This window comes from Protopterus annectens, chromosome 11.part0 (assembly GCF_019279795.1).
Source record: "Protopterus annectens isolate FY-2018-M chromosome 11.part0, PAN1.0, whole genome shotgun sequence".
NCBI classification, from domain to species: Eukaryota; Metazoa; Chordata; order Ceratodontiformes; family Protopteridae; genus Protopterus; species Protopterus annectens.
Window position 1 is genome coordinate 1,331,152,704 of NC_056745.1, and position 26,767 is coordinate 1,331,179,470.

The following is a 26,767-nucleotide window of genomic DNA, read 5'->3' on the forward strand; positions in this document are numbered from 1 at the left end:
TTTTACATAACTCAGTTTTGATAATTTGACAATTATAAACAGACTTGCATTAATAAGCAGATCAGTCTATTAATAGTATTTATTTCTAACGCACACACATATATATATATATATATATATATATATATATATGTATACATGCATATGTATAACATAGCCATACTATGTTGTGTGCTAACTATACGTTATGTATGCATAAATATAAATATATATCTATATACATTTGAATATATAGACTGTTATACACCCATGCAAACACACACACACAAACATTCCCACATATGGATGTATTTCTAATAATCAACATCCAAGTGGTAAAAGTACAACTGATCTGGTTTAAGTGGCTGAAACTTAACCAATCAATTGTGTCTCAGACTTCCTCCTCTTCCAGACTCATGAAAAAGTAGTTCTGCAATTAGCGTGAGACTAAAGACAGTAAATTAGCAATGATACTCTGTATATGTAGAAGAAAAGTAACAGAGGAAAGTATATATTTGGAGGGAGTTCAGTAATAGGTGTATCTAGGAGATGGAGGAGAATTGTTTTTAACTAGTAAATTGATTGGAGAATGAGCTGTGTGTGACTGGGATGAATGACAAGTATGGCTTGAGGAGGGAGTAGTTAACAGGTGGGTGAAGAGTGGTAATTATAAAAGTGATGGATGATATGTGAGAGTACCTAGGGAACTGGGGATGGGAGGGAAGCAAAGCAGACAAAGGTGCCAAGACAGTAGTAAGTAATCAGTGCATGCATGCACAGTTCAGTGTATGGTCAGCACAGAGCATTTGATACGATAAGAATCACATAGCACTTACTTATTCTGGTTGCAGTGCTAAAATTTAAGTAAAAGGAACAGCTGTCTAATAAATGTTTGCTTTGCAAGCCCAAGGGCAGTCCTATTCCATAGTGCAATTACTGTAGAGCTGTTCAAAAGAAGGAAAGTCCTGTCAAAGAATATGAATCTAAAAGTAAGCTTTCCTCAGTAAGCTGCAATTTTCTGACAACTGCTAAGGGAGAAGAAAGGAAAAGAGCTAGTTGACAGAACAACAGAAAAAAATATGCAAAAGACTGAGAGAAAAAAATAGCCAGTTAACCATATAATGACTATGTTTCATTTGTTTTTAAATTTTAAATAAAATTGTAAAAAGTAATTTTATTTTATAGTATGGATTAACATATGCTAATATATATGGTTGCAGTACATTTGACAGAATAGTCACTTTGTAGAATCAAGTTCATTCGTATACATGTATTGAGTGTATTTTCAGTTTGACCTTTGAAAATTGGTTTAGTTAGCTGATAATTTATAGAATATGTTTTGTTCTTCCAGATTTTTTTTCTTTATGTTTGAAAATGCTAGTGATGTACATATTAGTTTGCAAGGGTTATAGTTCATAGACAAGTATGCAGAACGTATGTCTGTGTTACTTCTGTGAAAGCAGCAATCTACTTTCTTTTGTGGGCCCATTTTAAGCCTTGCCAAGTTCCCTTCCAAAGGGGAGAATCAAACACTGAACAATTGTGCTTGGGAGGTTAACACCTTAACAATTATACCAACTAATGTCAGTGTGGAGAACTGCAATCATTATGGCATGTGGAAATTCAGTGATAGTAGGGTTTACAAATGTGTGCCAGCAGTCATTCTACTGTTTTGGAAGATTGTTCTCCTTCTCCAAGTTGTTGTGACCATGGAGATGATGTATACAAGTTTGAGGAGTGTGATTTTCTTGCCCCACCATGTGTTGGTGGGGGTGCTTTGGGAGGCTTGCCCCTGCAAAAAACACTTGCAGTTTTATTTTTCTAAATTCTGTGTTTTCGGAATCTGTTCATTTACTAAGTAGTATAACTTAAATATTTAGTTTAAGATGAATTGTGATTTTATCACATTCATTTTCTATCAAATGTGATTCCACCATTTGTGTCTCTATTAAATATAGTATACTTATACATGTACATATTCATACGCATACACACACACACACACACACACACACACACACACACACACACACACACAAACATATACATACACGCAATGGATCATGTACTTGGTAAAAGTGCTTTCTTTCTGAACGCATTTTGTTCAAATTAAACTTATCAAATGAGGTGCAGTCTGAAAATATCTAACTGAAAGGGGTACTTTTGCAAGGTCACTTAATGCTGGAGACAGGGGATTTGGCATATTTAACTTAGCAGGAGCTTGCGCTCCTACAAAAAAAAAAAAAAAAAAAAAAAAAAAAAAAATGACTTCTTTGTGTTATGCTCACTGTTTGATTAGTCCATTTTTCAAATGTTTTTCTGGTAAAATGGACTGCAGACGGAGCAAACTGAAGTCATTTACCATAAACCCATGAACACGCAAAATATATATATATATATATATATATATATATATATATATATATATCTATACACATGATGATTTGTATGCACGTGTGTGTGTGTGTGTGTGTGTGTGTGTGTGTGTGTGTGTGTGAGATAGAGATGAAAAGGAAGACCAGCAACACTGAAATTAATGAATAAATGTAAGACTATAAAGCATCAATCACTTTTCTGAAATATGGCTTTACAAGAAAAAGTGAATGAGGAAGATTGGACTTTTGTTAAACTTGTAGGTAGACTGAAAAGCATATAGCCCACTTCTTGTTAGTAATGTTTAGAAGGACACTAAAAGGGGAAAAAAGTAAAATAATTTTTGTTTATAAGTTCATAAGGACTAGGCTAGCTGCCCTTGCAAGCTAGTTTAAGCTTAGCCAATTTCCCTTTTTGTGCTCAAATTAACCTATCACATTTGGTTAGAGACTGGCCTTACCCATCTACACTTCCTCTAATGAGATTAAATGGGATCATACCATAGATAATCTGAGGGGACCCATAAATGGAATAAAGTATTTAGGAGCAGCCTCTGTTCAGTAGTAGCATACTGGGCAGTGCTGGGGTAAATTTTCTGTTTCCCATCCACAGAACCAAGTTGCACTTGAACATGGACAGGAATGAATTTCTATAAAACATTTTATGATATATACTACATGTTAACCTGTAAAGCAGATTTTGTGTCCTCAGTTAGGGGTATCAAAAATGAAAGTGTGAGGGTGAGTCTTTACAGTGAATGTTGCATGCGATAAAGATACTAAAATAAGAAAGCACTTTGCTAGTGTTAAAAATGTAGGAGTTAAAATGTTAAAAGAAAAGACTGCACAAAAGCATGTTTAAGTTAATATGCTGTAATCTTGGGCTGCTGGAATGGGGTGTAAAAGTGTACTAATTATAATATATGTAGAGTCGATATGTTTTCGCTTACTTTTGTATAGGCGAATGTATGGATTAATGCCCTTGGAGTAATCTAAAAATATGACAAATGTAATTACAAGAGCTGAATCTATTTTATATGCAAAGATACTAGCTTTTTTGTCTTTTAGCTAATAAATATTAAGTGTGAGTTGAGAAGTCTGCAGCTGACGGCAGCTGCACACACTGTTCTTATGTTTCCATAGAGATGAGCTGACCACATGTGCAGGCAATTAATCTTGAGGGTTCTAACCATTTTGCTAAGGGAAATGTAAAATTAAAAAGGTACAAGGACAAGCAGTTCAGTAAAAAATAAAGTTAAAATTAGTGGCAGCAAATAAGAGATAACTTTCCTAGCAGCGTAAATACTTCAATGAATTTACAAGAAAGTGTGTAATTTAGTTTTAAAGATAGCCAGTGCACTTATTTCTTAAGGCCAAAAGTTAATGTTTAAAAGTATGTAAGCTGTTTCTAACACCTGGGAGGGGGAACAGAGATAAGAAAAGAACAGACAACATCTTAAGGCCAAATGTTAATGTTTAAAAGTGGGTCTATATTAAATAAGCGAACGCTTAAAAAAGTGAACGCTTATTCGTCGACCCTAGTTCAGCGAATGCTGAAAATGCCGAACACTCGGAACAGCGATTTTTTTCCCAGGGAAAAAAATTGCTGTTCCACAAAAAAAAAAAAAAAAAAACTTAACGCAGTATTTAATGTGGGGGGCTTCACCCCACACCCCCCCTACATAAATATACCAACTCCGAGATTGCACCACAGTGGAGTGGAGGAAACGGCAAACTCCCGTAACCAGCCCAGCATTTTTTTTTCCCCCTGAGATAAAAAAATTTGCTGTTACGGGTGTTCGGGATTTTCAGCGTTCACTGAAATAGGGTGGATGAATCAGCGTTCGCTGATTCAACATAGACCCTTTAAAAGTATATAAGCTGTTCTTCACACCTGGGAGGGGAACAGAGATAAGAAAAGAACAGACAACAATCAGTGTAAGTGACAGCACAGGCAGTAACATGCACTTTAGCACAGATAACCTTAATTTTAAGTTAGGTAATGCATGTGGGTGCAGCTGTCAATTTGGGACAATTGCTCCTATCAGGAGCAGCAAGCATCACTATTTGAATATGTGCATAGTTTTGTGCATTAGTTAATAGGTTCTGGGGTGTGCTTTTTTTGAGAGTTTTCATTACAAACAAAAACTCATGTGGCATAGGTTCAGATGGAAATAAGAAACAACTACCTAAAAATTAACCTGACAAACATTAGTACATGAAAATAATACAAAAGTTGGAAGTATACATTGTTTAAAAGCTGTCATGTATAACAGGTGAGAATAATAACTTCTTATCATAATAGCTATGCTATCCATATTATTCTGGAATGTAACTGGCCTCACAAGTATTGGCAAAAAGGTAAGAGTATTGAATTATATTAAGAAATGTAGCATACAAATAGCAATGCTGCAGGAGACACATTTGGAATGACCATGTCAATTTGATAAAGAAAAGATTTCAGGATGGATATTCAGCAGAATATTGGGGACAAAGGAAAAGGGGAGCAATTATACCAATTGCTAGAGTAGCTCTAATAGTGACTGAAGAGGGGAAAGATAATAATGGTAGATTTGTGTCAGTAAGGGGCTACTGGCAAGGAAGAGGATTATGCTGGCATGTACTGATATTCCACCGAAGACTGCTATTACAGAGTGTAAGAAAAATTTGGGAGAAATAATCAGCTTTCAGCAGGGAATATTACTTATAGGTAGGGTGTTTACTCAGTGAGGATATATCTGAGGGACCTAGAATGGAAAATATAACAAAGAGGGTAAATTTCTGAAGAAATTTATGAAAATATTTTGAATGGAAGACATGAATTCAGTAGTAGGCACTAAGAGAGAATTTGCATATTATTCCCCAATGTACAATAATTGGGCTAGACTAGACAGAAATTATATTTCACAGGAACATGTGCATTTAATTGAAAGCTTTGATACACATCTAATAGATATTTCAGATCATGCACCAATAACATCTAAGATAAAAATGCAGGGTAATGAAGTAAAAATAAGACAATGGTGCTTTCCAACACCTGTTAAAAAGAGGGGAACTGAAGGAATGGGTAGTGGAATTTACTCAAGGATCATTAGGGAAGATAGAAATTTCTAAAGAAGTCTTACCTTTGAGTGGGATAAAACAAAAATAAAGTTTAACATAGGGTAGAAATAAATGCAAAAGAGATATGGTTAAGAAGTAAGAGATATTTAGAGAGTCGGACAAAGGATAAACTATTGCAGAATAAGACGAATCTCACAAAACAAAAAGGGGTGCAACTGCACAGTGTTAAACAGAAAATAATGCAGTATTTGGATAATATACAAGAGTTTAGAAAGATTGCTGTTAAGCAACTGTTTTGTTCATACTAACTCTAGAGCACAAAAGTTTTCGCACAATGACATAGGCAACAGAAAGTAAAAAAGGTTTTTGCCAGACTTAAGCAGCCTATAACAAGAAAAACAACCAAAGATCCTGTAGCGATATTAGAGATGTTTCAGAAATGTTACGAATATCTGTATAAAGCAGAGAAATGTGGAAATCATAAAAGACCACAAATGGAAATATTTATGGAAGACTTAAGCATGCAAGGTTAGAGGTAGATGAGGTTCAGCAATTAACAGTTAAGACAGGAAGAAATGAGATAAAAGTGGTAATGTATAATCAATCTGCAGGAAAGTCTCAAAGAATAGATGGTATTCCTGTGGCAGTTTCAAAGCTAAGAAAGAGGGAAGAAAGTGAAAGATCTGGAAGGTTTTAACAGTATTTTAAAAGTAGGGTAAGCAGCAACCTCCTGGAAGAAAGCTGTTCTGATTGTAATACCTAAAGATGGAAAAGACCCAGTTTCATTTAGACCCATTTCAGTTTTTAATCATGATTTTAAAGTGTTTGTCTATAATGGCTAAAAGAATGAAAAAGGTGTTGCCAAAATTGATAGATATGTATCACTGTGGTTTTGGGGAGGGGGAAAAACATTTGACAACTTTAAAAGAATGATGATGATCCACAGGGAAGGAGAACATAAGAAAATAACATGATTGCCAGTGGGTCTTGATGCAGAGAAAGCATTTGACACAGTAAGCTGAGATTTTATGAGTAAGGCAATGGAAGCATTTGCATTTCTTGACATAATAAGGTTATATACCTACAGACTATATCAAATCCTTACTAAAGAAATTAAAACCTACTTCTCTGGCTGCAGACCAACCTCCCGCAGAGTTTCTACAAAAAGCTGCCAATGTAATAGCTTATCCTATCTCCATCTTAATCAATCATTCTATCCAAGAATTCTACGTCCCTCCCATTTGGAAAACAGCTCATATTATTCCACTTCATAAAGGTGGAAACTCCACTGAACTTTCTTATTATAGACCTATCGCCATACTATCTCCCCTAGCCAAAATAATGGAGAAATGTATACAAAAACAACTTTGAAACCACCTGACCCACAATAATCTCCTAGCATCATCCCAGCACGGTTTCAGACCAGCCCACAGTACTACCACTGCCTTCTCACATTCCCCCACAAAATAAACCAAAACCGCAATCAAAACCTGCTTTCCTCTGCCCTCTTCCTCGACTTGTCAAAAGCATTTGACATGGTTAACCACAACCTACTCTTAGACTCTCTCAAATCCCTGTCCATAGAAAACCCTGCAATCAAATGGTTTCACTCTTACTTGCACAGTTGGCAGCAAGCAGTCCTGTGGAAAGAGCATCTATCTCCTCTTTTACCTGTCACTCTAGGAGTACCCCAAGGTTCTATTCTGGGTCCCCTCCTTTTCTCTATTTTTTCATAAACGACCTGCCCAACGCTATTCCTCATGCTACTACTATACAGTACGCAGATGACTCCACGCTAATCTGCTCTGCCACAACTCCTACAGAATTACAATCCTTATCCCAAACAACCTTCAACAAAGTACAGAACTGACTTAATAATTGTCAGCTCTTATTGAACCCAAACAAAACCAAACTTCTATTATTCTCTCCCACCCATAAGATAACACCACCAACATTTTCAGTCTCTTCTCAGAATGGCACCATAACTTCTCCAGAACCAACTACTAAACTGCTAGGTATAATCACTGATAATAATCTAAACTATAATGCCCATATAGACAAAACTATAAAAACAGTAAACAAAAAAATAGGCTCCATGTATAGGATTAAGAAATTTCTAACCCCAACTGCCAGAACAGCCATAGCTCGCACACATCTTCTGTCATCCCTTCTCTATGCATCACCCATCCTCACTAACTTATCCAAATCAAATTGCAACAAAATCACTAAATGTTACAACAATATAGCAAGATTTGCCACAGGCTCAGAATACAGAACTCACCACTGCCAAAATCTTCAAAAATTAGGTTGGCTAGAGCTACCCAACCAGATCTATTATAACCAACTCATAGTAATTCATAAAATCCTCCACCAACCTTCCCACACCCCCAGTGTAGCTAATATCATTACCCCATATTGCAACCTAGCATCCCTTCGCTCTTCAGCAGAATGCTAGTACAACCTACCAAAGCCAACAACTCTGCCTTATTCTCTAACACTGCTGGTAAAAAATGGAACTCCCTGCCTGGTGAACTAACCACAAATTGCTCCTTGCCTCACTTCAAAATATCACTAAAGACACACATGTTCAATAACTGGCTATATCCTTGTCTAAACCCTGACTAAAACTCAAATTATTCAGTCTGAGTTACTTCACTGAACTGAGTTTCAACTAAAGCTTGTCTCAGTCTTAGCTAGTCCCAGTCTAACCCGACATTACTCATATAATCTATTAAACCATCTTAGCTATCTAAGAGAATTTCCATTTTCTCTCTCTCCATACCCTCCTTCAATTAATTTCTTCTACCCCTTTATATTAGCTCTAGCTTCCATTATCAGAACTGTAACCTCTGTTCTCGGCCTCTGCTGCTTTCTACCTAACCTGCCTTTCTCTTATCTCATTCTTCCTCTCTTTCTTTATAAATGATCTTCCTTTACCTGTTTCCTCTTCTTATACCCTCATTTCTCTTATATGTCTAATTTTTTCTCCCTTTATAGTTTCCCTCCACCTCCCACGTTGTTGTTGACTTTCTCCAATCCAAATATAACCTTACTTTGAACCTTTTTTCATTATGGAACCTATTTGTAGTTGTCTTTTTATTTTTGTTAAATTGCTTAATATCTCTGTAAATATTACCTTACTCAGACCATTCTCTTAAATATGTAACCTATGTCTATTTTTCTTTTGATTTTGTTAATTGTTAAATATTACTGTATACTGCATTTTAAATGTTTATCTGCTTGGAGCTTTTCTCCCCGGGCCTCCGCTGAAAAAGGATATGTATCCAGTTGGACTTTCCCGGTTAACAAATGTAAAATAAATAAAAAATAAATAAAATAAAATAGGTTAATTAGGAGGATGTATGAGGGAATCAGAGATGAAAATTAAAGTGGGGGGGGGTGTTACTCTTTGATAAGTTCTGTATGAACAGAGGAACCAGGCAGAGGAGTCCTCTTTCCCTTTGTTATTTGTATTATATTTAGAACCATCTGCAAAGAAAATAAGAGCCTCAGAAATTCAAGGATATAATTGGTATGGTAATCAAGAAAAGCTGGCTTTACTTGCAGATGATATTTTGTACTTGATAAAAAAACAGAAAAGGACATCTCAGTGCTGTGGAACATTCTGAGACAGTTTCAAGTCTTTTCAAAACATAAAGTGAATGAAGATAAAACAAAGGTTATAGCTGTAAACTATGCACTCACACACAGATTGGTTCAATAATATGGGGACATGATAAAATGAAGTACTTAGCAGTACATGGCAGTACATGGCAAAGAAGAATATGTAGGAAGAGACTAAACAAAATATAATACAAAAACTGAGGAACTGGAAGCTCTTGCTTATGGATCTGGATTGCAAGATACAAACAGTGAAAATGTTTTTAGTCCGTTTAATTTTATACACTGGTCAGGCATATTTTTATCAACTAGAGGAGAAGCTGCAGACAAGAATTAATAGAGAGTTGAAGGATTTTATCTGGGAGGGGAAAGGTCAACAGTCAAGTGGGATACGTTGATCTTTCCAACAGAACAAGGTGGTTTAGGGTTACATGATTTGAAGAGCTACACAATTAAGGCTCATATACACAACACAAACAGAAATGTATAATTCAATGTGGAAAGGGATGATGAAATGGGGAAACTCAAGAAATAAAGAGAGATTGGGATTTTGGATGCAGATCCTTAAGGAGAATAACAAACATACAGACTGTTATATTCATAAAACAGCAGAAAGTATTCTAAAAATTAAGCCAATACAAGAATTGAGAAAGGAGATATTGCCAATAGGGATGACTGCAATTAGGGGTACAGAGAATAGGCAAGAGGGACTGGAAATTACTGCAGAAAACTGGCAAAGGAACCAAGGTATTGGGAACAAAGAGATCCACCAGACTGAGCAGGCAAGACCTTCCTCTGACAAAGCCAAATTGGGTCTGGTCCAGTTTTTGGAGGGTTCCTATGTCATTAATGATCAAGTCAATGATAATTCTCTCCATGTCCTTGCAGATATAACTAGTCAGGCTTATGGGTCTGTAGTTCCCTGGGTCAGTTGATGGGCCCCCTTGTGCAGACAGACGACTGTTTCAGTCCTTCGGTCCTCCACTCCGATGGGACAAAGCTTGTTCTGAGGTTGTGGTTAGAGGGTTTCTAGTGGCCCTGACAGATTCTGTTTTAAGCTATTTAAGAAGCATCCTGGAATGTTGTTAGGATCCATGGAGGCTGTGTTTTTAGCTATAGTGAGTGCAGTAATGACCTGTTCCCTCATAATGACTGGTAGGATAGTTGCAGGTATTTCTTTGGGTGTGGTAGGAGGTGATGGGGGGGGGGGTTTGAACTGAACCTGTCGGCCAGCAGGTTTGGTATAGTTTCAGGCCAAGTGTAAGTTCTGCCACTCATGATTAACTCGGCACATTGCTGAGTATTTCCTCTGAGGTTACGACCAATTAAAAGCCTTATGGTTATCCTTTGCCTGGGAGGCTATCTTTGGCTCATAGTTTGCTTTGGCAGATTTGACTAGCTCTCCAATTTGTTTGTTTAGACTGGTGAGTGTGTTTTTGCACTGATTTGTTTGTTCCTTCTTGGCTTTGGAGATGATTTTTTTCATTTTATTGAATAGCCTATTTATGCTGGGGGGGTTCACCAGGGTGGTTTATTTTTGCCAGTAATCATAGGTTTGAATCAGACAGGTACTGCCTCCTCTATGGAGCTATGAATGTGGTTGCACATTGCTTTTGTGTACAGCTCAGAGTAGGCCTTAGTGTCCTCTAGGTTTGGAGGGGCTTAGAAATGTAAAAAGCTGTCAATCTGAAGTAGCTGGACTTAGCAAAGTTCTTAACAGGTTTGGAGTCTGATGGGGGTTCTAGGTTAGTTTTAATACTACACAAGATCATTTTGTGGTCAGATTTTACCAGGGAGGATTTAATGCATGAGAGGGAGCAGCATTCCACTCATGTTAGTGAGTACTAGGTCTATGATATTTGTACCTCTAGTTGGGGAGCTAATGAGTTGCTCCAGGGCATTTGCATTGACAAAAGTCCAAAAACCTCTGAGCAAGTGAATTATAGGTCATATACGTCTTGCAATTTATGGAAGAGTAGTTTAAGTCACCCCTAAGTAAGGTATTAGGTGGAATGTCAAGAGATTCTAGTAGGTTTAGGCAGGAGGTGTGGTTTTCCAGACTCAAGTTGGGGGATCTATAGCTAGCAAGGATATGATAGGGGGTCAAACCTTTGGTTAGTTGCGCATGGAATAGCTCAAGTGAGTCATGTTGTTGGACAAGTCTAGCAGTGTATTTGTCCTTTATGAATACTACTACACCTCCTCCCTTTGCTTTATCCTGACCTGAGGGGGACCAAAATGTATGAACGGGATTGCAGCCTTTGATAGCCAGGGTGCTTTCTATGGTTCGGAACCAGGTTTCTGTGACTGCACATATGTCTACATTCTCCAGGGTGAGGAGTGCTTCCGGGAACTGCAGTTTTTCACTTAAACTCCTAGCACTGAGCAGCAGTACCTGTAGGTAGTCGTGCATGATTTTTGTTATGTTAGAGGGTTTAACAACTTGGCATGGCCTAAAAAGGTGCTATGGGGATATATAAAGTTTTTGCCAGGATCTAGAAGCCAAGTGGTGACAAGTGCAAACCATCTCCAGCAAAGCATTGTTCATAAGGTCATAGGTGTGTACTAGGCTAATGGCCCTGAAGCCTTTACAAGAGTAGCCCATAGAAGTGTCCTGGCATTGTGCCACCCAACATTAGTTCACAGTGCCTCTATCAATTTGAGCCAGTGGAGTGATTCCTGGGGTGAACTTTCTACTTCCCATCCACTCATCAAGATTTCTCTTGAAGAGGGCCAGTGAGGTGCTCTGCTTGACATGTATGGGAAGTCTATCCCAGAGCATGGGCAGTCTCTAGGTTATGAACCTGTCCCTCCAGCATGTTCTGTTGATTGTGGTAATGAGGTTGAGGTCTCTGGAGCATGTGGTCCGGAGGGTTTGGGATTTCTTTAGATGTAGCATTTCTAACAGAGCTGGGTCACACATGGCTTTGTAAGGCAAGCAGAGATCGCCTCTTAGCAGACAATATGAGACAGAGAACAACTGGAGTTTTTTGAGTCTGTCCATGTAGGACATGTGTTTAAGGCCTGGGATCCTCTTCATGAGGTACTTTTGTGGCCTCTCCAACAGTTGCAGGTGTCTAGTGAAGTACATGGCAAATGGGGGCATGATACTCTATGATTGGTCTAATGAGGGAAGAGTAGAGAGAAATGATGATCTCTTTCTTCCTGGATGCAAAACCCTTGGTAATGAGATATGCCACATAGGACTTTCTGACCACAGTGGCAATGTGGTGGTCGAAGGACAGGTTGCGGTCAACTTGTGTCCCCAGATCTCTTATAACACCTTCAGTGTTCAGTGGGCTGCCATCAATGTGGTAATTAGTGGGAACTGAGTTTTTCCCAAAGGGGATGACGATGAATTTTTGGCATTAAGCTTAAGGCCATGGTTTCAACACCAGTCATTGGTTTCAGTGAGGCCTTTCTGTAGGATGTCTGCATCACTTGGGGAGTTATTAAAGGCTCTCAGCTTGCAGTCGTCTGCGAACTTGGTTAGCCAGAGTACCTCCGTGTTAGCCTGGACTTCTGAGAAGTAGATGCCAAACAGATGAGGACCCAGGACCCATCCCTGTGGGACTCCACTCGTGACTGGTTGGCAGTCTGACTTGGAGTCCGCTACATTCACACTGTGCGTTCTGTCAGCCAATTTGCAACTCACCTAACGTTATAGGGGTTGATGCCTAGTTTGCTGAGTTTATCAATAATTCCTGAGTGAGGAATGGCATCAAAGGCCTTGGCTAGATCGAGGTAGGCTGTATGAACTGCCTTACCTTCATCCACAGCTCTGGTGACTGACTCAAAGAAGTCAACCAGGTTGAGCAGGCATGATCTACCTTTCACAAAAACAAACTGCGTGGTATCTAGAGTTTGGAGATTGCCTGTATCCTTGTTAATTAGGTCCATGATGATGCGCTCCACAGCCTTACATATCAGACTCGTCAGGCTAATGCAGCAATAGTTTCCAGGGTCTGTAGCCACTCTTACTTTATGGAGAGGGATGACTGTAGCAGTGCACCACATTTGGTAGGGACAAAGCTTGAGGTGATGCTGTGAGTGAACAGGGCACACAGATGTGGTGTCAGTTCAGTTTGTAATTCATGTACAACACAGCAAGGGATATTGTCGGGTCTCATGGAAGCTGTATTCTTGGCCTTGGACAATGCAGCTTTAACCTGTGCTGCAGTACTGCTGGGTGCCTGGCATTCTTCCAGTATCGAGATCGGTCCTTTGGGGGGGTAAGGTTGGCACTGAATCTGTCTCCCAGTATGTTGGCAATATCTGTCAGCTCAGTATAGGAGGTACCATTGTGCAGCAACTCAGAGCAAATCTGGGTATTGCTGTGGAGATTCTTGATAGAACTATAGAAGGCTTTGTAATTGTTTTTAGTGTCTGCCACAATTTTGCCTTCATAGCTGGCTTTGGAGGTTTTGATGAGGGATTTCAACTTTTTGTTGAGGCTAATAAGGGAATTTTTCCAGTCTTGGGACTTTACCCTCTTCTGCAACAGTTTTTTCCTTCTGTTGTAGAGTTTATTAATGTCAGGGGACCACCAGATTGGCTTCCATTTTTTGGAGGAGAGCATCTTGGTTCTGTTGGAAATGGCTAGTTCCATGCATTTATGTACATGTTCATACAGTGCACTGGTGTATGATTCAGCAGTCATGCATCTATTTTCAGTTGGCATGGGTGCCGTGAAGTTAGCCACCTATGTTTTTAGGAGTCCAAAGTCAGTTTGGAGAAGTTTTTCATGGTGGCTACCTTTGTAGGGGTTGTGGGTAAGATGTGGATTTCCATGGTGATTAGTTTGTGATCGGATCTAACCAGGGAGGAATTGACTACTGGTGTAGAGCAACAGTTACTCATGTTAGTAATAATCAGGTCAAGGATGTTGCTTCCTCTAGTGGGGGTAAGAATGAGCTGGTATAGGGCATTAGAATTGATGAATTCTAGGAAGCGTTGGATCAGTGCATTGGTGCATGAGTAGTTTTCCCATTTGAAGGCAGGGTAGTTGAAGTCACCTAGTATGAGAGTGTTGGGTTGGATCTTAATAGTTTCCAGGGTGCTTAGGAATGTGGAGTGAGGTCTTGGGACAGGGTTGGGGACTTAAAGCAGGCTATGACCTGAATCGCCATCTTATCCAGTATTAGTTGTACCTGGAGTATCTCAGATGTGTTATGCTGGGCTACTAGTCTGGAGGTGTGCATATCATTTATGAATATGGAGACACCAACACCTTTGGAGCTTGGGTCCATGTTCTAGGCCAAAAGGTGTGGAATGAGTTACACCCTGGTAGCGCAGGGGTGCTTTCTGCTGCTTTAAACTAGGTCTCCGTTACAGCACAAATGTCAATTTTCTCCATTTTGAGGAGTGCTTCGAGCGAGTGCATCCTGAAATTTAAATTTCTAGCATTGAGCAGCATGACCCTCAGATTGCATTTATTTATAGCTGTTATGGTGTTAATTTGGTCTTTGGAACACCACCTAAAAAAAGGCACTATAGGGGTGGCAAGAGCCTTAGCCAGTACTGGAAACCCAGGGGTGACAGATGCAGGCCATCTCTGGCAAAGCATCGAGGTCTGTCAAGCATGTCATCCCAAGCAGACAGATGCTGGATCCCCTTAGAATGATACCAGAAACTTAGCCAATTGTTGAAGTCAATCATTTTCTGTTTGTACTGCGGTATCATTCTGGGTGATGGTAGGATGTTGCTCAGGGCTAGGGTCATACCTGCCTGTGCCACATAATCCGAGAGCTCCACCATGTCTCTTTTCATGTAGTCCAGGGAGGTGTGTCTCAGGTCATTCACACCCACATGGACAATGACAGAGTCATACTTATACTGGTTGTGGAGTGACCTGAGTGCGTGTGTTATGTATCGGATTCTGGCACCTGATAGACAGCTGACTGTTACCTTCTCCTTGTTCAACCTAGTGAGTGGGACATCAATGTGCCTCACTATTGAGTCACCTATGACTATTGTATCAGGCAAGCTGTTTTGCCTTAGGGGCTTAGGTTGAGGGGCACGCTGTGCAGGTGAGCTATGTGTCTTGTGGTTTGTGCTATGTTGTGGTGGTTGAGTGCATTTCTGCCTTGGAGGTCTCTGCTGTTTGGGTAGATTTCTTTTGAGAGCCTCCACGAAGGTGGGTGTTTGGTTTGTGTTTTTATGTGAGGGCTGTGATGGTGGGTGTTCTGGAGGGCTGTGTGTTCCATGTGGTGTGGTGCAGGTGGTGACCTTCTCCTTTTGACCAGCTATTCTGGTCTTGGCTGGAGAATGCATGGCTTCCAATTTGGAGATATAAACGCATCTCTCACAAGTCTGAGTGTTGGGAGATAAGAGGAGAGGGTTGTCTGTGTACATGAGGCAGTTGTTACACTGCCTCAGAATGCCCAAGAGAAAGCACAGGAAACTGATCTTTAGATATGCCAGGAGGGATGGTCATCATTACTAAGTAATGGAGCGGTTTCCTTATAGGGACATCTAGTGCTGATGGCACTTGTGTGCTACAATAACTGCTACAAAAAGCCTTATGACGTACTAGGTAAATAAGCTAATTAAAGTGCAAGAGAGAATAGATCTAGCAAGATCTAAGGGAAAAATTGAATAGCAGACTTTCTGGCACCGGTAATATACTTTAAATGCAGTGCAAACTGGTACACTTGAATGTGTAGCAATATTAAAGCAAATACAGTTAAAATAAATGCAGTTAAATGAAAAAAACGACTTAAAAATCAAGTGCAGAAAGCAGTATAATCAGAAAAAATCAAAATGGAGGCACTTAAAGTCTCTCTTTCTCCTTTCTGTTGCTCTTATAGTCTGCAGGATGCCAAAACAGGATATGTGGAGCTTAAACAAGTGCAAACTAGCACAAACACAGGCTTTTAAACCAGAAAGTTGAAAGGGATAGAAAAACTGCCCAAACGGCCAATAAACTACAATTTCAGAACCAGAAACTACTCCTCTTGTGGTAGATAGCTACCTAGTGCTTACCACTCCCACTGATAAGCTGGAAGGCTTCCTTCTAATACAGAAAGGTCTGGGGAACTCAAACTTACAAAACAGTCCTAGATGCAGCAAATCTGTATCTAGACTACTCTAGTAACAGAAAAGGTGGAAAAACAAGCTTAGAATTTTTTTTCTGCAGAAACAGTTAACTTGTAGCTGGAATACCTCAAAAAGGGTTTAAAACCGTGCAGCTGAAGCTCTGGATGCTGCAGACCTGTATTTAGACTATGCTATTCAATTTTAAGGTTAAGAACTCAGTAAGAAAAAACTCACAATGAAGCACAGATTAATCACATAGTCAAAAGAATAGCGCTTGCAGTATGAAAAAATACAGTTAAACAGCAATGAAGTACAGTAAAATGCAGTTAAACAGAAATGAATTGCAGCAGATAGCAATGAATATAGTTAATCAGTAGAGGGACATCAGTAACAGACAGCACTAATAAAGCAGCGATTCAGTAGAATACCGTCATCAATTTAGTGAATCTACCAACAAGCAATAATAAATATGGCAAACAGCAAAATGAAGTAGAAAGAGGTACAGTTTTTTTTTTTTTTTTTTAGTAGAAAATGAAGAGACAGAAGATAATGAGATAATGCAAGGTTCAGAAGCTAAAGGGGTGGGCCTTCACTAAGTTCCCACTATAAGCAGTAGAATGAGCTGATGTAATGTGACTGGGGGGGGGGTGTCCAGTATCAACTTTATACCAGAGGCGGGCAACTCAAAGCCACCAAGATTTAAGACCGCCACAACAACTGGGCAGGTGAGTGGGGAAAAAAAACAGTTGCACAGATTACAGAGATATGTTGTAAAACAGAAGTGCAGAAGATAATTGAAAATAAACACTGTGGTTTGTCGATCATATCTCCCCAGGCTGAGAGATACTGGATCCCCTTGTTGTGACACCAGAAACTCCTCAGGCTGAGAGATACTGGATCCCCTTGTTGTGACACCAGAAACTAAGCCAATTGTTGAAGTCAATCATTTTTTGCTAGTACTGTGGCATCATCATAAGTGAAAGTACGATGCTACTCAAGACTAGATTCATACCCGCTTGGGACACCTATTCAGAGAACTCCTTCACATCTCTCTTCAGATAGTCCAGTGAGATACGTCTAAGGTTGTATATACCCATACGGATTATGACCGTGTCATACTGGTACTTGTGGTTTAAAGACCTAAAGTGTATGCATGACCTGGTGGATCCTGACTCCACAAAGACCACTCACTGTGATCTTCTCCTTGTTTAGCCTGGTAAGGAGGACATCAGTATGTCTTACAATGGAATCCCCAATAACTAAAATGTTTGGCTGTGTGGTGTGTTGCCTTATGGACTTGGAAGCGGGGCTACTATGATTTGCAGAGTTATGTGTTTTGCGACATGCTGTCTTTTTTGAATGTGTGCAGGGCCACTGAGAGATGCTTTTAGGATGTCTTGGAGGTTTGGGTAGATTACAAGTGAGTATATCTGCACATGTGGGTCCATGTGTTTGTTCCTTAGTATTGGTAGTGAGTGTTTTAAGTGTAACACTTACACACAAGTAAAATGCAAACCAGGTTGTATGTGACAGATTTGTCTCCAATGCATTGTGTATCGACATCTCTCACACACTGCGTTTGTCTGTTCTAAAATTAAATGGTTGTCAGTGAACATGAGGGAGTTACTACACTGCCTCAGGGATACCCATATCCACAAGGCCAGAAAGAGAGATGAGGGAAGTGCCTATCCATTATATCAGATCCTTTGTAGATGGGAAGTAGGGGAGAGTCACTTAAAGGTCAAAGTGAGACTGTTTCATAGTATACTATTAGATGACTTGCAGTGGAACTGCCCTCTGCACAAACTAACCCTAAGAAATGTTCAGAAAATACAGAAAAACGTGTGCAAAGTAAGAGAACTACAACACAGAAAAACTTTGCAAAACTTATAAGATTTTAGCAGATTTCAGGAGAACTTTGGCAAACTCAGAACAGCTTTTTCAGTATCAGACAAGGTTAGGAAATATCAGAACACTGTTAAAAACAACCTAAGAGCAGCACAGTAACAAACAGATTGTGTTTCTTTAACATGTGCGGCTGAAAACAGTGATAAATTCAAGCCCATCAATAAATACAGAACAGAAATGTTAAACAGCACTCAGACAGTTGGAGCAAGTGCAAAAAATACTTGTATCAAATTTGTAGGTCCAGATGGTTTTAGAAGCAATCCAAGTCCTGTAGTTACAGTTGTCTAAGCCAGGCACAGGGAAGCTTTCAATAAATGAGTTAATCAATCACCCTCTCCAGCAACTTCATGCAGCGTAACAGGAATCTGATACCTCTGTACTGCCCACGGCTGTGAATGTACCCTTTGTTCTTGTACACTGACACTAGAATGCTTCTTCTGCAGTCATCTAGGATATTCTTTTCTCTCCCCACAGTGATGGGTACTCTCAGGAGCCACTTCTCCCTTAACTCAGCCAACATGTTGATTGTATATCTACTGTGGCTTCATCTAAGCCTGCTGCTTTCCCTGACATCCTCTTCCTTTATGCTGTTCTTACTTCTTTTAAGAAGTGTTTTTCCTCTTTCACTATAGTCTGCGCATGTGGCAGTACAGTCACTGTGGGTTTTCTTCATTCAAAGCTGCTGGAAGTATTCCTTCCATCTTCATTTGATGTCTCCTAGACTGGTGGGCAGACTGGTGCTGGCAACCCTTATGAATGCTTTTTGAGAACTATCCTCTTTATTGTTCTGTCTTTGCTTTACAACATGATATCTTTGTGCCATCTACTGAATCACTGTCCAGAAGGTAGTAGAGTTTCACTGATAACTTATTCTTTGCCACTGTTACTGCTCTCTTAGCCTCTTTGTTTGCCAACTATTAGAAAAAACAGACCAGGATAAGAAGGACTACCTCCCACTTCTTCCTGCACACCTTATTTTATTTAATAATTTCCTGGACTTCTGCATTCCACCACCAGCTTTCCCTACGTATCTTATTTCCATACAAAGCTTAATCATTCATCTGTTCTATAGTCATCACATGTCATTTTGAGATGCTCCCAGTCTTCTTTGACTGCAATTTTTTTCCATTTTTCCTCAGCTGCTACAGCCCCAGTTGTTTCCTTGAACTCCTGCCATTTTGCTCGAGTTAACTTACAAGTCTTTAGCCTAGTATCTGTTGACCTTACAACTTTCTCTGATGACTGCTTCCAGGTGACACTGTCCACCAGTGGTTTATGCTGGAGCCAACAGTTTCACTGGTGATGACTTTGTAGTCTCTGATTTTAGCCTAAGCCCCTTCCTTACTAGGAGGGACTCTACCAAAGTCGCATGTCGACCACTTTTGTACATGAGCTTGTGACTGCCTCTCTTGTTGCATTATGCGTTGGCCACCATAAAGTAATTTGCCAGACAGAAGTCTAGAATGGTCTTTGCTTTATTCCTGTGGCCCTACTCATGTGAACCCAGGCAGTTCTCATATACTTTTCTGTCTGTCTCAATACAAGTATTCATGTCCGCCATTATCAACACTACTTCATTTTTCGCTCTATACCTAGCAGGTCCTGCAACTGCTGCTTAAATACACTTTTCCTTACCATCACAATCATGCCATGGAACAAATACTGAGGTTATGAAGTAATTACTCTAGCTTTATACTGCTGCTTGTCTGTCATGGAGTCTAATGACATCCCTCACTGTCTTCAAAGGACTAGCACCACAACCTCCACACCATTTCTAGTCTGTCTTCCCCCTGAACAGCAGACTCTGGATCCTAAGCCAAATGAAACTGCTGCATTGCCCTTGTCTCATGGAAGCTTATGATGCACAGCCTCCTTATCATTACGTTGTCCACTTCCAAGCTACATTCTGTTAGTGACACTATATTCAGTGTAGCAATCCTTAGTTCATTTTTGGCAGGTTGAATGGATTTACATCCAGCTTTCACTCAGAGTTATCCCAGGTAACGAGGCCTAGGCAACTGGATACCAACATGCTAATAAATTACTAACCCAGGCTGCTGGGCTTATGACAGGCACACACACTGGCCACGAGGGGCACATAGATCCCTCCCCAACATTAGCATGGGTAGGTCGGGTCCTTAACTTCTTTAACACTGCCAAATTCTAACGTCCATTTTTGACAACAGTACTCAACATAACCAAATTGTTAGCATATTAGTCAGAAATCATGTTTTTATTACTTAAAGCATTCCATTACCATTTAAACAATGCTTCTTTCCACATCTAAAACATACTATTTAAATTGTGGAACATTTTGTCTTAGTTAGGTTATTCATTTTTAAACAGGGTTTCAAGTGCTTGTTACATTTCAATTAGCACAGGCACAATTAGTTTATTAGTAGTTTTAGGGTCACTCTGAAAATCCCAATTAAATGAATGACTTGGAACTGTCTTTTTGAACTTATTAACTGCTAAAATGTCAAGCATTTTACTTTTACTCTTATTCTAGCCCAAAGTTTTTAATATAGTTTAGATCAGGCAGTTGTGCTCTTAATGTTTTATTTGTGCTAAATGTTCAATTACGAAAATTCATTGATGGTGTGTCTTCTGAACCACAAACCCTATTCTTGGCATCTTGGCATTTGGTAGTCAATTTAGTCAGTATCTTCAATGTCAATATATGCTTTTCTCATCCTCACCTGTAAGATGAGAATACAACATTTAAGTCCAGGCAACAGAGCTTAATTCTTGAAGGTGGTGCATTTATCAAAAGCAAAGTATGTTTCAATGTCATCATCCTTTCTTAGTTTCTGCAGTGGCGGATTGGGTGTTTACAGTACAGTGGCTATCATATTTATCTGCTCATAGAGAGCCACACTCCTCTCCTGAAGAGTCACTACATGCTGGCTCATTTATATTGGTCTGCAAAACAGTTTCTGTGAGATTCTTCACATTTTAAGCAATATGGTAGTTTACTCACTTGACAAAAATACCATCCTATATCAATGACTATGTAACTGTTAGCAAACAATAGCTGGGATCAGCCATACCACCCATTACAGTCACTTTAGTGACTGTGTGCTTTTATGTCTGATTAAAAAAAAATTCCACAGCTTTATCATAAACTTTTAAATACAATACTACCCAATACATATTTTATAAAATACAATGTAACATAGATAAAGAATTACAACATAAAAAATAGGAGTACATATTCATTGTTATCATTCAAGTTTCAAACAAGCCCTCTCTCCATCTTTTCTCCGAGTTGCCATCCATAGCTATACCTTCCAGATAGCCCTACAATGCTCCAAACTCCATTACTCCTACATTATAATATAGCCTCATTTTTTTCTACTGTCTCTTAACCCTCTCTTTACCTGACAGTCTTCCAGCACACTTACCAACTGATTTTCACCACATGATTTTTTGCACCACTCCAGACACTGTCTTGGAAGATAAAATACCAGGCTTAATTTGAAAACTGCTAGAGTGGTACTATGTTTTTATTTGCTTCACTTGCTGACATGGAATTTATGATTGGCTGCAAATTAATACAATTACAGCAAATAAACGTGCATAATGGGAGATAAAGAAAAAACTTAAGAGAAGCGTGTATGAACATATGCATGATATTCAAATCAAAAATCAGAAGAATGCATTATACAAACACACTTTAACCTGTGCAGGGGCAAGCTACCTGTTTTTTGTTCTAGAGAACATTATAGGTGATATGAGAGGGGGAATTTGGGAGACTAGAGTAGTGAGGTTTACTGGCAGATTTTGTTAGAAGCATATAAACATCTCGGATTAAATTATGCAGTCTGCCTAGCCCCTGTTCTTAAATTAAGGGCTGCTAGGTTATGAACAACTAGATTGGATATATTTCATTGCAATTTAAGGACCCTAATAATGATTTACTGTGAGATTTTGTGATCACCTGCAATTTTTAAATATGACACTAGCTGGCGACAAACCATCATAGGAAATAGGTTTTAAAATTTAAAAATTATAATTACATCAAAAAGTTTTTATTAATATTTAAAATAAATTGTTGTGTTTTATGTGATTCGATATACTTTTATTTTAAAGCATGTTGCCATTTCCTATATGAATAGTTGATAATGGGTTTAAACAGAGATCTATAGGAATTGTGTTGTGACATTTTTATTAGATCATTAATCTCACTGGTGGTTGGTGGATTATGGGGTCTGTAAATAAGAAGAAATTTTTAACACTATGTCTTTGCATCTGAAGAAGTCCCTTGAGACGAAAACGATGTATTTGTAACACATGTTTTATTTTGAGTCACTGTTTACTTTTGCTTGCTGACTTGTTTTTATTAAACGGATTTTGGATAAACAGTGGTGCCTGAGGAGCCTTTACATCTATTTTAACAGTTACAGGAAATACCTTTGAAAGTCTGTATTAGACAGTATGAAAAACACTAGAAAGCATAAAAATAACAACAGCAGATACTGATCAGAACTTACCTCACATCACATCAAGATTAGTGACAAAACGTTACTAATTCAACAACATGGCAGAGAAATGTTTGGAATTATTGATAGGAAATAAAATCCCAGAGAAATGAAACATAAGGTATAGTGGGAGGCAGAGGTGGATAGAAAAATGATTCACTTAGCTGAAAGTGGACAAATAATAACAGTCTGAGTCATATATGTACTGCAGGGATATCATAGTTTCAAAGTCACTTACAAAACAGGGTGACAAAAAAGAAACGTGAAGCTAGAAAACAGCTGCAGTGGTTTGGGGAATACTTGTTTGGAGAAAAGTATTACAGGTTCACAGGTTCATAGGTGTGTACTAGGCTAATGGCCCTGGAGCCTTTACAAGCCTAGCCCATAGGATTACCCTGGCATTCTACCACCCATAAGTTCCCAGTGCCTCTGTCGAGTAAAGCCACTGGAATTATCCCTGGGGTGAATTTTCTATTTCCCATCCACTCATCAAGATTTCTCTTGAAGAGGGACAGCGAGGTGCTCTGTTTGACATATATGGGAAGTCTATTCCATAGCATGGGCAGTCTCTGGGTTATGAACTTGTCCCTCCAGCATGTTTTGTTGATTGTGGTAATGAGGATGAGGGCTCAGGAGCATGTGGTGTGAAGGGATTGGGATTTCTTTATATGTAGCATTTCTAACAGGGCTGGGTCAGACATGGCTTTGTAAGTCAAGCAGAGATCGCCTCTAAGTAGGCGATATGAGACAGAGAATAGTTGGAGTTTTCTGAGTCTGTCCATATAGGACAACTGTTTAAGGCCTAGGATCATCTTTATGAGGTACTTTTATGGCCTCTCCAGTTGTTGCAGCTGTCTAGTGAGGTACATGCCAAATGGGGCATTGTACTCGATGACTGACCTAATGAGGGAAGAGTAGAGGGAGACAATGACCTCTTTCTTCCTGGATGCGAAACCCTTAGTAATGAGATGTGCCACATAGAATGACTTTCTGACCACAGTGGCAATGTGGTGGTCAAAAGAGAGGTGGCTGTCAACCTGTGTTCCCAGATCTCTTATAAAGTACAGTTGTGTACACTTAGCATAAATGTAGATGTTCGAGTGTATTCACTGTTGCAGTCATCACATTTGGGTTATCCCTGCCAGGGTAGCCCTCGGCCAGCCCAAATACCAGAGGCTTAGTATTTCTGCATCGGTTGCTGTCACTTGAGGATTGACGTCAGGTCATCAGTAGTATAAAGTAAGGCAGCCAACGCCGTTACATCAGTTTTTCTTGCCCTAAACTGTCAGGAGTCCCAAAGTAGGAGGCCAGGTTCTGGTGGAAGAACCCCACCAGTGGAAAATAAATACCAATATCTCCCTTGTAAGGAAAGAAAAAGGATAAAAGGGGTGGAGGGAGGGAAACCATGACTGCAACAGTGAACATCAACATTTATGTAAGTGTACACAACTGTACTATGTTCTTCGTGTTGCAGTCATCACATTTGGGTAGATTCCCAAAGTTGAGAAAATGGGTGGAGGCAGTCAAGGAAACTAGGGGCTGGGTAGGATGCCCTGCAAGACTGCAGAGGCAAGCCCTGCCCTGGATTTGGAAAAGAGTGGCAGGTGGTAATGCTTGGTAAAAGTCTGAACAGATGTCCAGGTGGCAACCTCAAGGATGTCCCTGGTGGGGACTCCTCTTAGGAAAGCTGCAGTGGTGGAGGCTGCTCTGGTGGAGTGTGTCCTGATCCCCTTGGGGGGAGGCTTTCTATGCTGTTTGTAGCAGAAATGGATGCAGTGTGCTACCCATTTGGAAATGGTTTGCTTGGAGATGGCTTTGCCTTCTGCTCTTGTAGCAAAGCTAACTAGCAATTGCTCAGACTTTCTGAAGGATTTACTCCTGTCCAGATAGAATCTGAGCTGTCTGTGCACATCTAGAGAGTGAAGAATCCTTTCCCCCTGGTTCTGGGGATTAGGAAAGAAGGTGGGCAGATGAATGGATTGGTTAAGAGCCACACTGGACACCACTTTGGGCTTGAAGGATGGGTTAGTTCTGAGGGATACCCTGTCTGCATGGAAGATGATGAAGGTTTCCACATCCACGAGTGCTTGCAGCACAGAGACTCTTCTGGCTGAAGTGATGACCAGAATGAAAGCGGTTTTCCATGAGAAATTTTAGCTCTGCAAAACAAGCTGGTTCAAAAGGGGGCAGGATGAGCTTTTCCAAGACAAAGATAAGGTCCCAAGATGGTGTTGGTGCCCTTCTGGGGGTGTCAAGTTGCTAGCCCCTCTGAGGAACTGTTTGATCAAAGGGAGTGAGAAAAGGGGTTGCTCAGTGAGAAAATGAGCAGAAATAACAGAGGCGTGAATTTTAATAGAGGAGAAAAAGAGACCACTGTGTAGTAGGTCATCTAAGTAATCCAGGATGAGAGGGATGGAGGGCTGTGCCATATTGGCTCCCTTAGCCTGGATCCATGTGCAGAACCTTTTTCATTTATCTGCATAAGACTTACTGGTGCTAGGATGTCTGGCTTCACAGATAACATCCAGAACCTGTTTACTTAGAAAGGCAGATTGGTTCGGGGTTAGGGAATAAGCCAAGCTGCCAAATTGAGTATCTGCAATTTGGGATGCATGAATTCCCCTTCCCTCTGGGTCAGGAGGTTTGGAATCTGAGGAAGATGCCATGGAAGCAGTGGGGGTAGGCTGCGCAGCAACAGGTACCAGTGTTGTTGGGGTCAGTCTGGGGCTATAAGAATGGTCTTTGGTTTTTCCTCCATTATTTTGAGCAGTACTCTTGGGATGAGAGGTAGGGGAGGAAAGGCACAGACCGATAGATTGACCCGGGGGAAGGACAGGGCATCCACTTTCCAAGCCATGCAGTCATGCTGCCTGGTGCAGAATTTTCTGAGCTGATGGTTGGCGTGGGAGGCAAAAAGGTCGACCTTAGGAGTTTCCCATTTCTGAGTTATTAGGGTAAAGGTACTTCTGTTGAGTTGCCACTCGTGTGGGTCCAGAAGGTTTCTGCTTAACTCGTCTGCCAGACAGTTGAGAGAGCCTGGTAGGAATTGTGCTAATAGGTGAAGTGAAGTTGCATGGAAGAGCGTGTGAGCCAAAGGGTCATATCCAGCCTACATAGGGGGTAGGAGTGAGTGCCTCCCTGCTTGTTGATGTACCACATCACAGTAGTGTTGTCTGTTTTGATCAAAAGAACCCCTGGAGAGAGAAGGGTTTTAGAAGCTATCAAGGCGTGCTGCACAGCCATCACCTCTTTTTGACTGATGTGCAGAGGGATTTTCAGAGAACTCCATTGGCCCTGTATGCACCTGCCATCCAAGTGTGCACCCCAAGCGTAGTCTGAAGAGTCTGTGGTGAGGGTCTGGGTGGCGGGTGGGGTGGGGAGAAGGGCAGTCCCTTGTTGTGGGAGCATGCTGTTGCCCACCAAAGAAATTCCCTTCTGAGGCAAGGAATTATAGGCAGAAGAGTTTCCAGGTCTTGAGAATGTGGACACCAAAGGCTCTTTAGGTACCACTGAAGTTTCCTCATGTGCAGTCTGGCACATGGAATGAGTAGTATGCAAGATGCCATGAACCCCAGACCTTGCAGGATCTTCTTTGCAGATAGCTGGAGCCTGGTGGCTAGTTGAGAGAAATTGTCAGGAAAATTTGTTTCTCTGGTGTAAGGAATGCCATCTGGGATGCTGTGTCCAGACTTGCTCCCAGGAAGATTATCCTTTGGGTGGGCACCTGTTTGGATTTCCTTTCGTTGATTGTGAATCCTAAGGAGGTTAGTAGTGTCTTTACAAAGGTCAGGTGCTTGAGCAGCTTTTCCTGGCTGACTGCCTGAATAAGGCAGTCATCTAAGTATGGGTAAATTTGAATATTTTTTTGTCTGCAAAATGCAATGGCCAGAGCCAGACATTTTGTGAAAACTCTGGGAGCAGTAGATAAGCCAAAGGGAAGCGCAGAGAACTGAAAGTGTTAAGATCCTGCCCTGGAGCGGAGACATTTCCTGCATGATTCCCTGATAGGAATGTAGTGGTAGGCCTCTTTTAGATCTAGGGTGGCTAGCCAAGCGTCCTTGGACAGCATGGGTAGCAGCTGGTGGAGGGTGAGCATTTTGAATTTTGGGATCACCAGGAAGGTGTTTAGAATTGATAGATCGAGGATGGGGCACCAGGTGCCCTCTTTTCTGGGCACCAGAAAAAATTTAGAAGCCTTGGCCTATCTGTTCTGCAGGAATGTGCTCTACTGCTCTCATAGAGAGAAGGGAAAGGATTTGCTTTTGAGCCTCTGCCCACTGATTTGGTGGTAGATCTGGGAACCCC

General features: G+C 40.3%; 1 protein-coding gene across 2 annotated transcripts in view; it reads right to left on the bottom strand.

Moving 5' to 3' along the window:
• Positions 1 to 26,767, bottom strand: part of LOC122815837 (death-associated protein kinase 1-like) — a 913,045-nt gene that overhangs the window by 766,262 nt on the left and 120,016 nt on the right. The window lies entirely within an intron of this gene.